This window comes from Punica granatum, chromosome 1, assembly GCF_007655135.1.
Source record: "Punica granatum isolate Tunisia-2019 chromosome 1, ASM765513v2, whole genome shotgun sequence".
Taxonomy (NCBI): Eukaryota; Viridiplantae; Streptophyta; class Magnoliopsida; order Myrtales; family Lythraceae; genus Punica; species Punica granatum.
The window spans coordinates 12,509,895-12,525,086 of NC_045127.1; positions in this window are offsets into that span (position 1 = coordinate 12,509,895).

The following is a 15,192-nucleotide window of genomic DNA, read 5'->3' on the forward strand; positions in this document are numbered from 1 at the left end:
ATTGCAATTGGAATGACTGCTCATGCTCGATTTCCGATATTTATTCATCTCTTTCCTTTGCAATTGAATTGTAATGGGAGTGGCAAGTGATTAAGGCTTATTTCCCTCATCTGGAACTTCTTCCTTCCTCTACGATTGAGCTGTGATTCGAGTGCCCAACCTCCAACTTCTTCCTCCAAAGCCTGGAACTTCTTCCTTCCACTATAATTGGAGTGGCCAGCTTCGAACTTCTTCTTTCCTCTGCGATTGAACCGTAAATCTAGTGCCCAACCTCAAACTTCTTCCTTTAGAGCCTCGAACCTCTTCGTTCCTCTGCGCTAGATTTGCAATTAGAGTTAGGGTTTCGAATTTGGGGGTGTCGAATCGCAATTAGGGCCTATAATTGGCAAATTGGGATTTTCGGGTAACAGGCTTTTTAGGAGGGCTTTCAACGCATCATTTTTGTTGTTGAGTATGAGAGGATAACGACGTCATTTAGGGCTGGCTTCGATCGAGGAAGACAATGACGCCGTTTTTGGCAATTTAGGGGGATGGTTAACAGAGTTAGGTCCAGTTCATCCGCCACGTGAGATTTCCATCATGATTGGCGCGCATAAGAAGATGACAATACTAAAACATTAGACATAATGGAGATTGATGGACAAAAATAATGACAAAAATTTTTGAGGGACTAAACCCAAGGCAATGGGATCTTTAAGGGACCAAAACCACACCTGACTCATTTCTAGTGGACATTCAATTGCTGGCCCCTAGAGAAAGTCAAGGCTGACTCCCCTCGGTAACAAGAGACTCATAAACCTTGCAAAGGATTAAGTCAAAGGAATTGGAAATAAGGAGCCCCAAAATAGAAATTATAACTCCGAAATACTGAGGGTATAGTAGTGCACGTTTTCATAAGGTAATCAAGAAGTTCTAGATTCGATACTTTTGATGAGATTATCTGTACTCCTTTATTAGTTATTAAGATTTATATTTAATTATACTAAACTCATGTGCTTCCCTTATAATCGAAAAAAAGTTATATCTCCAAAATATTTGAATTTGACAGCTGATAATGAGTAATCTTTCTGCTTTTGTGTGCACAAAATACTATTTATATTTTGGGTGTACACCATGGTGTCCGAAAATTCAATTAGTACCGAATAATCCAGTTGAAGACAAATCGGCCCACCAAGGTGTAAAGTTCTCATAGCATTTTTTTTAGGGATAATAACCTGATATAGCCTAACGTTTGACATAATTCTTAGTTATAGCCTAAACTTGATTTTTTATCTGAGATAGCCTAACGTTGACGTTTTGGTATAGCATCTAGCCCGACGCTAATTTTCCGTCCAAAAGTGACGGAATGGCACACGTGGCACGTTAAATTAGTAACGTTGCTTACATGTGCCGGTATGTGGGCCCCCCATTTGCCACGTTTGTCTCTTCCCGCCCCATCACCTACCTTCCTGCCCATTCTCGCGTTTGCCTTTTTTCTTCTACCTTTCACTTTGCCCCATCTGTAAATGACTCTCAAATCCTTCTCTGTTTCTTTTCCACCGAAAATTGGAGAGGGCTTTTGCAATTAGGGTGTGGTTGCATTGATCGGTTCTGGATTGTGTTTGCTTGGTGTGCTGTGGAGGACGAATTTGGGAGTCGTTTTGAGGTGAGGGTTTTCCGATTTAAGTATAAGTTGCTGAGTTGGAGGTCCACTGGGAGTTCGTGGCTTTCCAAAGAGGAAGCTAACTCGGTGCTCCTCATCTGTAGTAACACAGAGCTGGTGCATCAAACTAAAGGTTGGTGATTATGTTTGTCGGATTCTTTACTGTTAGGTAGACCAGAGTTTTGCCTTTTGCTTTATTACGTTGAGAGCTGCTTATTGTCTCTTTCTTTATTGCTTTGGAAGATGATAAAGTGCTTAAAAAATTGCTACTTGCACGTAGGTGCTTGTCCTGACTTTGGGTCCTTCATTCCTGTATTGAAACTGACAATGTAAGTTAGAAACTTGCTATTTATATGCTTTGCTTCATGAAGTAAACAATTTAATGAACTTTAACTGCATCATGTCACTAATTGAAACCATTGCTTGATGCATGAGCAGAGGAACCCAGTTTGGGTTAATTCTTCACCATGGAGGGTTAATGCATTTTAAACCTCATGTGAGGTATTTAGGAGGTGTAACAACCGTAATAGCTAAAGAGAAGGATAACATGCCATGGTTTCATTTGAAAGGAATGTTGGATGAGTTTGGTTACAAAGAGCTGAGGATGATGTGGTATTTACTCCCTGATAAATGTTTGGAGACTGGTTTGAGAGAAATGAATACAAATATAGAGATATGGGAGATGACTGAGCTTGGGATAAAGTATGAGATGATAGCGGTGTATGTAAAAAGCTGATAAGAAAGATTATGATGATGATGCTACTGATGCTATTGATGGTGTTGTTCCTGATAGTGGTGTGGCTGTGGATAGTGGTGTGGCTATGGATGGTGGTGTGCCTGGAGAGGGGGGTATTGTCGTGGATAATAAGGATAAGGATGAGGATGAGGATGATACTGAGTATTATCCACCCGAGGAAGAGGAAAGTGATGCGTACTCAAGTGCTGATGATGAATATAATAGTAACAATGACAATGAGGAGTTTCTTGAAGGTCATATATTGAGGATTACCCAGGGGAATAGACAGAGTGAGATGCAAGTAGATGAAGAGAGGCCCATATCACATCAGGGTGAGGAGAGTGATGAGCAGGCTGCATCTGATGATAATGAAGTCACCCCTCATAATAGTGCTGATGAGGGTGAATGCAGTAGAAGTTCAAAAAGGTTGAATGTCTTTAACCCCAAGTGTGATATGGCAAGTACAAAGTTTCAAGTAGGATTGTGTTTTACAGGTCCTAAGAAGTTCATACGTGCTCTGAAGGATTATGCCATTTACCATGGCTTTTCTCTACGTTTCTTAAGGTCTGGAGAAAAGAAGGTGGAGGTTGTATGCAAGGCAAACTGTCCATGAAGGATATACGTTGCTTGGACACAGAAGAAGGAAGCTTTTCAAGTCAAAACATTGACTGATGTGCACTCATATAGTAAAGATCCAAGGAACAATCAATGCACATACAATTGGATTAGGGGACATTTCTTAGAAAAGTTTCGACTGAATATGGATTACAGTGTTATAGATTTGATGAAGGAGATCAACACTAAGTTTGGGATTATGGTTTCAAAGAGCACTTGTTATAAGACTAGGACACATGCGAGGGAACTGATTCGAGGGAGTATAGAGGAGCACTATCACTTGCTGCCCTTGTATGTGGATAAGTTGAATAGAGTATACAAGAACAGCACATTTGATCTTGTGCTTGAGAGAGGGGCAGCTGATCAGCTTGTGAGATTCAGGAGAATATATGTATGCTTTGATTCCTTGAAGAGGGGGTTCCTTGAGGGGCGTAGACCAGTTATTGGTGTAAATGGGTGTTTTTAGAAATGTAAAATGGGGGGGGGGGGGGGGGGGGGGCAGCTTTTAAGTGCTGTAGGTAGATATGGGAACAATCAAATGTTCCCAATTGCATGGGCAGACGTTGAAGGAGAAAATGAGGGGTATTGGCGATGGTTTATACAACATTTAAAGGAAGACTTGGGTATCATTGATGGACTTGGGTGGACTTTCATCTTTGATCAGTAAAAGGTAATCTCTTCTTTTCTCGGATTATTATGAATCTTTTTCTTATTATGAGGTTTCTTTGTTACTAACTGTGAATATATTATGATACTGCAGGGCCTAGAGAATGCAGTAAGATCTCTATTACCTAATGTAGAGCACATAAATTGTGCTAGACACTTGTATGCTAATTGGAAAAAAAGGCATGGAGGTCTTGCATTGAAGTCAACCTTCTGGAGAGCAGTCAAGAGCACCACTATCACAAGGTATGAGAACACAGTGGCTGAGATGAGAGCTCTAGACTCGGAGGCAGCTGATCAATTTGAGGGGATTAGAGTGATGAAGTTCTGCCGTGCTTTTATCAATGAATGGCCCAAGTGTGACGTCGTTGACAACAACATCCGTGAGTGTTTTAATAACTTCATCCTGCATGCTAGGTCTAAGCTTATCATAGATATGTTGGAAGATATTAGAATTGCAATGATGTCAAGGATAGTAGAGAAGAGGAATAAGTGTCTGGCATCAACTGATGAAATATGCCATAGAGTAAGAAATGTGCTTGAAGAGAATAAGCTCAGCTCTAGGTTATGTGATCCCACTCACGGTGGAGACTCAAATTTCGAGGTTGGCCACTTTGGAAACAGATTTGTAGTAGACTTAAATACCAAGACTTGCACATGTAGGAAATGGAACCTCACAGGAATCCCATGCCCCCATGCTATTAGTTGTATCCACATATTAAGGGAAAGCCCTGAACAATATGTTAACGAGATGCTCAAGAAGGAAATGTACCTTCAAGCCTATGCACACACATTGAGGCCTTTGAATGGTCAGAATTTATGGGGCAAACCAAAAGGAGATCCTGTGTTCCCTCCCAAAGTGAAGAAACAACCAGGGAGGCCAAAGAAAAATAGAAACAAGGATGCAAGTGAACGATACCCCGTTGCTCAAAGACTTTCTAGGAAAGGAATGGAGATGAGTTGTAGCATTTGTCACCAATATGGTCACACCAAGAAGTCATGCAAAAAGAAGAACAAACAATCGACTGAAGCAGTTCTTGTAGTAAGTTTTTTTTAAAAAAATTTACTTATGTTTTCAACTAAACTTGAGTCAATTTTATAACTGATGCATGAACAAGTTAGAGAAAGAGACCATGTTGATAATGCGAGTCAAGTGGACCAGAACATGAGCAGTCAAGTTACCATAGATCATACCATGGTTCAACAAACAGACCAGACCAGGGGCAACCTAGCTACCACAGAACATGGTCAGTCTTCTGGATATGGAGGCAAGACTAGCACAGAGCAAGGGAAGGTTACAAAAGGCAGACAAAAACTTCAAGTTTGTGGTTTTCATTTTTTCTTGATAATCTCCATTTTCATGCAAACATGCCAGTATATACAATGTCATTATATATGCAGATTCGAAGGAATCAACCACCTCAGCCAAATCCACAGATGGTATCCAATATGGATTCTCTTATTCATAGAGAAATGACCCAAGCTAACAAAGATTTCTGTGTCCTACATGGAGAAACTGGAATGACTTATATTCATGTAAGTATAATCAATTGCTCTATATATACAATAAAACTGATTGGAGGATACTTACATGCTTGTATCTGTTATGTTAGTTGCCTAGTGAGCAGATGAGGGTGTCATACATGGGCAGGCTCAGGGGGCAGTTCAGCAGTCCAACACATGTGCAAGCAGGACAGACAAGTAGTTCATCAGTTCACCAGGAACCCAAGCACCAGCAGAGAAACGACCATGAAAAGGAGCAGTCCAGGCCGAGAACAAGGTTACAAGCCCGAAAGATTATGGCTGATATTGAACCACGAAAGAGAAAGAAGTAGATGGTTGTCATAAATTGCTCATTTTGTTAGATTGTCTCATTTTGGTTGAATTGTAGTTGGTTGTCTTAGTGGACTGGTAGTTAGGGTGTCTAGTAGATTGACATGATGAAATTTGGTCATTTTGATGATGCTTCTTGTAAATATATCAGCCATCTTTGTACATTGTGGTGTCCAGCAGTTGTCTGTTCATAGAAGGAACAAAGTACTGTCTGTACATTTTGGTAGATTGAATGAATCAATGACAATTTGCCTTGTAAAATTCTTTCAATACTGAGTTTTGTCGAAAATCCTATTCTGAATTATTTGATGAAAAGCAATCATCATCTTTAATTTCACCATATAAATGTAAGACATACAAATTGAGTAATCAAGCAGCCCAATATGGTTTCTACTACTACATACATTTGATGAGTAATAAGGTGGGACAATCTACTAAAGAAGCATCAGCTTGAACAACCAATTTTACTACAATTCCATCATACACTCTGTGCTTGCAGTGATCATTCTTCCAATGCAGCTACGGCACAATCACAGACCCCAATTCATAAGAACAAAGTAAATCTTCTCCTTTCTGATCACACTATCTTCGTACCAATGAAAGGATGAACAATTGGTTGAGCAAACAGAAGGTAATCCACACAGAGACTGAAGCTTGAGTAGACGTAAGGCCTGTGAGTCCACGGTCGACGTCGAGGACAGGCCCAGCTGCAGCAATGGGAGCATCGATGGTGTCTGTGCACGCATGTGGGTTGACCTCTGTCTCTCTCTCTCTCTCCGAGCTCCTCTGTCTTTGTCCGTGCCCCTCTATCTTTGTTCGAGGTCCTGTGCCTTTGTCGAGCTCCTCTCTCTCTCTCTCTCTAATCTATAGATACAATGCATTGAAAGCAGGGGAGAGAGCTTCCTTTGGAAAGCCACGAACTCCCAGTGGACCTTCACTTAGCAATTGGAAAACCCTCACCTCAAAACGACTCCCAAATTCGTCCTCCACAGCACACCAAGCAAACACAATCCAGAACCGATCAATGCACCACACCCTAATTGCAAAAGCCCTCTCCAATTTTCGGTGGAAAAGAAACAGAGAAGGATTTGAGAGTCATTTACAGAAGGGGCAAAGTGAAAGGCAGAAGAAAGAAGGCAAACGCGGGAATGGGCGGGAAGAGACAAACGTGGCAAATGAGGGGCCCACATACCGGCACATGTAAGCAACGTTACGAATTTAACGTGCCACGTGTGCCATTCCGTCACTTTTGGACGGAAAATTAGCGTCGGGCTAGATGTTATACCAAAACGTCAAAGTTAGGCTATCTCCAGTAAAAAATCAAGTTTGGGCTATAACTAAGAATTATGTCAAACGTTAGGCTATATGAGGATATTATCCTTTTTTTTTATTCACAAGACTTGAACCCGAAACCTTATTTAAGAGAAACATGTGCAGTATCACTTCAACCATTCATGTTTTGGTTTAAATACCGTTTATTTATGGTAAATTTCGATGATACCCCTATAGTTTATGAAATGGTCAACGACACCCCTTATTTAAAAAATTAGGCACACACCACCCTTCCTTTCGCTGACGTGATACCAAAATAGACGTGGATCCCATGTCGTGAAACTACATAAATCGATCAATTACCTGAATTCTTTACCTGAACAAAATCTATTCCGTTTTAAAGAAAAAACAGTAGAAATCAGCGAAATGAAGGGTGGTGTGTGACTAATTTTAAAAGAATTGGGTGTCGGTAGCCATTTTACAAACTATAAGTGTGTTGTTAAAATTTGCCCATTTATTTATTATTAGTAATAAGGGGAAAATATAATTTAAGACAACCACCCTATAGGTCCTTACACTAGGAGGGTTTACAAATTTACACCATAATCTTTATCTTAAATTATTCCACTTCCTCTGGTGTGACTGATCAGATTAGGCAGCGGAAGCGACACTCATTCCATAATTCCTCGTGCACTTGGGACCTGAGACAGACAAAGAAATTGGGCGTAACGAACCAATTTCGACCGTCCCATTATACATTTGAAATGGAAATTAACTTGTAAATAGATGATAGAATTTAAACCCCAACTCCTTCCTAATCGTCAGGAGGTTGGGTTGAACTCGGATCTCCTTGAAGCTTGGACATGATATCTTCTTGAGACTACACTTTTTTCCTTTGTATGACCTGAATGAGATGAGATCTTTCGCATTCGCGGAATGGTATAAGAATAGACATGTCTCGGCCAGCTCAAATTCGGTCTACTACAAAAAGAAATGACATATACTAACGGAAATCTGTACCGATAGAAGATAAATTGTTGGTATAGAGAGATTGTACCAAGATATTTACTGGTATACATGTATCCTTTACTAATGAGTTATATTGATAAATATATATTGATATCTATTGGGATACATTTTCATACCTATTAAACAGTCTCAATCTATTAAAAAGACTGTTTTTACCTGATCATATTCATTTCTTTTAATTAGAAATTATTTTTATTTTGTGAAACTTTAAAAAAAAAAAACTAGTTAAGTTATCCACGTCAATGCCGCAACTCAGAAAAGGTCTTTTGGCTTAGAGTTAGAATGACAATGTCAATTCAATTTTAAGCAATTATTCTTAGAATGATTTTCGGTTTGAAACATAAACCATTATGATTTGCAGCTAGGTAAATAATTTATTTTTTAAAAATTTTGGTATATACAATAATTTGTATACTTACATTAGAACTTCTCAAAATTTCATTTGAGCGTTATATGCAAGAAAAGAAGTAAAATCACAATTTTTTTTGTTTTTTTTTGCTTGTCCAGTTTCTTATTCCCATGCTCATTACTCAACATCTCAATATGTGATTTTGTGTTCCTTATTTGGCAAAATTTTCATTAGTATAGTAAAAAATGAATGAATTAAGATAATGATAATATGAGGAAGGGTTGTTAGTGCAATGGCACAAAACGCCTACTTAGAATTAAAAGATCATGAGTTCAATCCTCACTAGAAGGACTTACATTCTTTTTTATAATATATGCCTACATCCCATTTTATAAGGCTCACAAAAAAAAATGAATTGTTCGTCTACCATGATTTTAAATCACGATAACTCATTTACTATTTTGAGTTCAAATATTTGAACTGTTCATCATGAATAGTAGAATTACTAAACAGTTGAACTGAATTACTGCACACTTAAATTGAAAGTACTAAAACAGCCATTGTGACTCAATATCATGTTAAAATTTCCGCAAAATGCATTGATTTCTTAGTAGTATTTAGAGTAAATTGAGTAAAATGCCTTCAAGAGATGAATATTGTCTCAATTGCACCTCGACGCATTTTTTACATCAAACTAAACCTTGATAGTTTAAAGTTACATTAGATCAGCCATTCCGTCTAGATTCCGCGAAATCTCAGACGGAATTGTTTGACGTGGCTTTTTATATTGTTTTTCCGTTTGACGTGCCTTTCTGATGTGTTTATCTGTCTCCTTTAAGCATCTTAGGCCTCGTTTGGTAACGACCTAGACTTTTTATTGTTTTTAAAATGTGCCCCACCCGGTCACTATTCATCATCTTTCTCTTTCTCTCTCTCACCCCAGTATTGTTCATAGTCTTCCTCTTCGCAACTCCACTTTGCTGGGAAACGACCTAGACTTTTTATTTTTTTAAATGTGCCCCACCCGGTCACTATTCATCATCTTTCTCTTTCTCTCTCTCACCCCAGTATTGTTCATAGTCTTCCTCTTCGCAACTCCACTTTGCTGGGAAACCCAGGGACCACAAAATCTATCACAATGACCCTGTCTAGGTAATCTTAGACCTTCTCCTTGTGGGACTCCATGAGCACCTTTTTTGACTCCGTCGCCTCTATTCCGCAACTCCCATGGACACGGCGAGAGACGCGATGGAGAAACCCTCGACTGCAGCGGCCGAGCCATCCTTCATCCCCCAAGCCATCCTTCCTTCATTAGAGGAAGATCAGGAAAAACCCTTGGCCACGATGTCCTAGTAGATGGGGAGGCTGGTCTCGCGAATGACGCAGAGGTGTTTGGGTTGGTGGAGTAGCGGCGGTGGAGCATGTGGGTGAAGGAGAAGAGGGGGGAGGCAGAGCGGAAGACGGGGTCGATAGTGAAGTAGAGAAGCCAATCGAGTTTTTTGGTTGTAGAAGAGAGAGAAAGTGGAGAAGAGGGGGGGAGAGAGAGAGGGGGAACATTTAAAAAAATCTTAAAAATTTGGGTCGTTTTGAAATTTTTAAAAGTTTGTAGTGAAGCGAAACAGAGTTTCACTCTGTTACCAAACAATGCCTAAGATGCTTAAGGGAGGCAGATAAACATGTCATAAAGGTACGTCAGATGGAGAAATAATATAAAAAGCCACATCAGTTAATTATGTCTGAGATTTCACAGAACCTAAACGGAAGGGCTGATCTAATGTAACTTTTAATTGTCAAGGTTTAGTTTGATGTAAAAAATAGATAGGGATGCAATTGAGATAATATCCATCTCTCGAGTGCATTTTAGGCATTTTACTTGTAGTATTTATTGTTCAGGGAAAAAAGAAAAAGATTTCACAGTACTATATGCATGTAGTCCATCCGACAAAACCTTCAACCATTTTAGATGAAAAGTCAAGTGATTGTACGTAGTTGCAAAGCACAAGAAGTCCTCATGTTTTCCTATTATTTCAGGAAATTTTTCGTACCATTTCACTTTTTTTTATGAAAATGCATAAATCTCTAGTTTCCTACGATAATGGCACTTCGAAGCTAACCATCAAGGATCAATATGATACATTTATCATAACTAATAGTGATCCGTATCACGTGTCGATAATAGTATCTAGAATGTAAGACTAATTTATTTTAGTTTGCGGATAGAATAAAATACACGCGATTAGATGCATACAATCCGAACACATAGCTTGACTGAAGTGGAATTCAATTGCCGACTCAATTTTCTAATTGGGGAAATGTCCCGACAAATCAACCAAAGTAATTAATAGGAGCATGTCTGGTTCCTCTTAAAGCCTACAAGGCTACAAATCCCTCGTGAAAAGACGCAAAGCAATGAGACAATGGCTTTTCTTATTATATTTCCTCGAATTAGAAAAACATATTAATTGGTTGGTTAAAGCTTAGGCAACAATCATGCTCCTATTTGAATTTGAGATCCTTTGCCTTGGTACTTTTTGATTATATATATTTTTGTGAGGCCCTAATGCCTTGCAACAATAATAAATAAATAATAGAAATGATCATCGCTAATCTATGGCAGCCTTATCGGTTTGACATCCAATTGTAGGCCGCACTTGTAATTAAACCGCGTCTGCTGCAAATATGTTTTATGGTAAAGGTTCCTCTATGCGATACTCTGAATATAGATGAATACTAACTTTGTATCAAAAATAAAGTGATCGACCGTGTGAAAAGAAAATATATACAATAATCCATTGTTCCACGAGGAGAATAATGAGTTGGAGGTTATTTTATAATTTGGTTGTGGAGTTGCTTTGGAGAATTGCCTGCCGAATAAAATGTGACAAAATGAAAGAGGAAGAGGTCAAATTATTTTCTAACGAATGCCGAAAAATACAACAAAATTTCATTTAACCTACAATAGCTATATTTTGCAAATTCTTTATACAATTAGTTTTTCGCATATGAGTTACATATTTCTCACGGGCATTTAATTTATTGCTTTCTCGAAAATTCATGTAAAATTTGCATATGAACATATAAATAAAACATGGATAAATAATTGAAATTATTATATATTAATTTAGAAAACGGCAGGGCGGTATATCATTTTTCTGTTGAAGTGAGACCAAGATTTTCAACAGCTATACTAAACCTATATTTAAAATAAGATAAACAACTAGTGGACCGCTCGTGCGTCTATATTTAATATAACTATTTTTAGTCAAGAAAGAAGTTTTTCATCATTTAACTAAGGTAATTATCCTTCTTTAACCTTATCTCAAAAAAAAAGAAAAAGAGAAATCCTTCTTTAGTTTAACCAAAGAATGTAGCTCAATTTGGACTGTGTTAGCTTCTTTTTCGGGACAAAAGGACATGGTTAGTTACAGATATATTATATAATAAATTATATATAGGAAAATATGAACACATAGAATACGTTGGGACCAAAAGGTTGGAATCACGAGAAAAAGAATATTTATTGCATTGAACAAATTAAAAGTTACTTACAAACTAATGGGTATTAAAGCAAATTTGGAAATATATGTGAAAGCTTGAGAAATGCAGTAGTGCATGCTCTCACATGGAATTGTTTGGGAGTATTGTTACTAATGGAGAAGTACTGAAACAAAATTGTTGAAAAATAGGTGTTAATTTCAAAATAAGTTAAAATGTTTGAAGGAAACTAATTTGAAACTACTGAAAGTAACAAAAGGTAATTATTAATACTTGAAATAGAATAAGCAGAAGTATATTTCATAAGCACCTATTATCTGCTTGAAAAAATCATGTTTGCAACCGCAATTTCGACCCAAACCATGTCTTCAAAAACTACCAAATCTGCTTAAAATTATTTGGAAAAGTGATAATGAAAGCTCTAACCACGCTCCTAAATGAACTTGATTCTCATTAGTGTAACTACCTGCTCTTTTATTAAACAGAATAAGCAAAAGCATATTTCATAAGCACCTATTATCTGATTAAGGAAATCACGTTTGCAACCGCAATTTCGACCCAAATCATGGTTTTAAAAACTCTAACCAAACACCAAATCTGCTTAAAATTATTTGGAAAAGTGATTATGAAACCTCCCATCACGCTCCCAAACGAACTTGATTCTTATTAGTGGAATTACCTGCTCTTTTATTAATCAGATTCTTTTTTTTTTTTTGCAAAACCCATGAGTCTCCTTTATAATAGAAAAATATAGAAACAAATACGCGTAAATCTTTAAAATATAAAGTACCATGCTTTGGCATCCAAATGTTCAATCCTAGTAAGAAGATAACAAGTTAGTCGAATCTCTTAATGGACCGACTTAACTGAAACCAAATTAATTAGTCAGAACCCATTGAATTTCTGAATATTAGGATCCACATCGAAAATAAAGAAGATAACGACTTATTTATTATTGTCATTTCGATTCCATGAATGGCTGTTAAGATTTAAATATTTGAATGGCCTAGGTAAGATTAATTAGAACTTCGTTGACTGCCACTTGATTTTGCTACATACTGAAATGATGACATAAATTCCATAGCCTTGCATTTGGGTACTTAATTAATCCCGTTATGGTCAAAGCAAGCTCAAGATAAAATTCTTTGGTTACGAGGAAGGCTTATGCACCTAGTACAATGAATAAAAATCTTAAATATTTAATAAAAAGATACCGGTAGTCCCACCTGAGTATAGAACATAAGACCTCTTGTTCACTAAGCGCAAGCGTGTGCTACTGTGCACATCCACTTTCATACAATTTATCTATAGGAAAATTTTATATGATGAAAAGATCTTGGGTTTACCGACAAAACAATGTACCTGCTTCCTGGCTCCATGTATTATTTAACATGATAATTTTTTTTTTCGGTGTGCATCCATTGAAGCTCAATGGGCCTCCGATTAATCCAATTGAGGCCAGTCGACTACGAAGAGATAAAGCTCTCTCAGCGTGAATTTTTTCTATTCACAAGACTTCAATTCGAGACCTTATTTAAGGAGATTAAACGACATATCGCTTGAATGATTCCGCGTTGGTTTTGTTTACTTCTTTGATTTAGTTAATTTTTGACCAATTTTGTTCTAGATTTCATACTGTGGTACTATATTTAATCTTATCCCGCATATTAAGAGTGACTAATAGTAAATATAATAATACCAAAAAGGAGTTTGACGAGGCTAATTCAACGGTCAACTAGTTTAGAGAGCTACTTATATATATATATATATATATATATATATATATTAGCAAATAATAGGGATCGAACGAAACTAAAAATATTTCTGAAGTCAACTCCCATCCAAAAATGTCAAAAAACTCCCCATTGGAGGAGTAATTCTAGTGAGTTGGTTTAAGAAGCACTGGCTCTGCCCTAAACAAAAGTATTACTATATTAGCACTAGCAAAATAGATCAATTACTGTACTTCATATTGCCCATTGGGTCAGAAAGACAGAAATCAGTATTGCAAATTTTTTTCTCAATCAGTATTGACATGGAAGTTGGATCTACAACTTGTTACACTAATGATATGTAGGCCGCTTGTTTCAGAATTAGTTCAGGCTGAAGATAGAATTTGCAGTCTTTTACGAGTATTATCTCGTGTTTAAGTCGTTATTTAGTTTAACGATATATATATACATATATATTTGTTTGCTTTTTTTACATTTAGATGGAAACTTATAGGATAATATCCTATTCATATTCTCAAACGATGCGCGGGCAGCATCGTTGTACCACTATTTATCCACCAGATAAAATCATGGCAACTAATTATAAAAATTTGTCTAACTGAGACAGTGGGCCGAGAGTTGGCCCAATAGGCCCAAATGTGCTATTATCCATATTAAGCCTATGGCCCCGTTGTGTTCTCTTAATTAATACAAGGGTTTGGCACCAAAAAAAAAAAAAAGTAATACAAGGGAAGGTGTTATGTTTTTCAGATGTGAGTGCTACAAGGGAAGGTGTTATGTATGAGAGATGAAGGATTATGTTCCGAGCTTGGACTCTGTCGTACATCAACAAGGCGGAAAACCCCGTGATGCAACCAAATATTGGCCCCGTTTGATTTGTAAGTTTGATTTTAGAATCATAATTTTCATTTTAACTCAACACACTACACAACAAAAATATACGTTTCCTAAGTCAAATTTATAATCTCATCTCATTTGTCATTTTCCACAATCAAAATCAAAATCAAAATCAAACTTACTTTAATTCTAAAATCAAACGCACCATAAAAAATTTAAGGTCAATCCGACTTCCTCTCAAGCTGCGACCCCCCACTTGCTCTCGGGCTTGGCAGTAGTTTATTAAACTCGAACTGACATCGTCGTTAATCAAGAGATATATATTCTTCATGCCACTATCATGTATATTTAAATTGAAGTTGAGATTGGTCCACTAGCACCAAATGGGTCAGTGGGTCGGAATATTGGGCTCTCTGGATTCCGTATCAGCCCAAATACAAAAAATAGAAAATCAATATTTTCCAAAAGAATGGTTGTTTAACGTACTTCCAAGCCATTGTCTCTATAATATACCCAGTTTTCGATCGCGAATTAGGAAGGGTTCTCGAGACGCAATCCAGACCAACCGCAGTAGTCATGTGGTTTCTGCGTATTCTTTCACAGTACATTTTGACTTTGCTTCTCTAATTACTATTATGAGAACCCGAATTTCGTCTCGTTGGGGCCCGCATGCGCGCCTTCTGCTTGGGAGTGTCCACCTTTCCAGGAGACGCGCGACGGACACGTGTGAGAAGGAGTCGCCACTACTTATTTACAACCTAAAGGTCGAGGGCCGGTGAGTTGTCCGGGTCTAGGGGTAATGGATACATCTAGTTTGCTAAGGCATATGATCTGCGAAACCAAGGGTTCCGAATTTAGAGAGTTTTGTTACGTACGAGCCTATATCCTGCACGGCCTATCGGTACTCTAGTTTGTTTAGGGTTTGCCGTTTTTAGTTTATTTACCGCTTGATTAGGTTCTGCTCATATCACTCGTTTTGACACCGTAA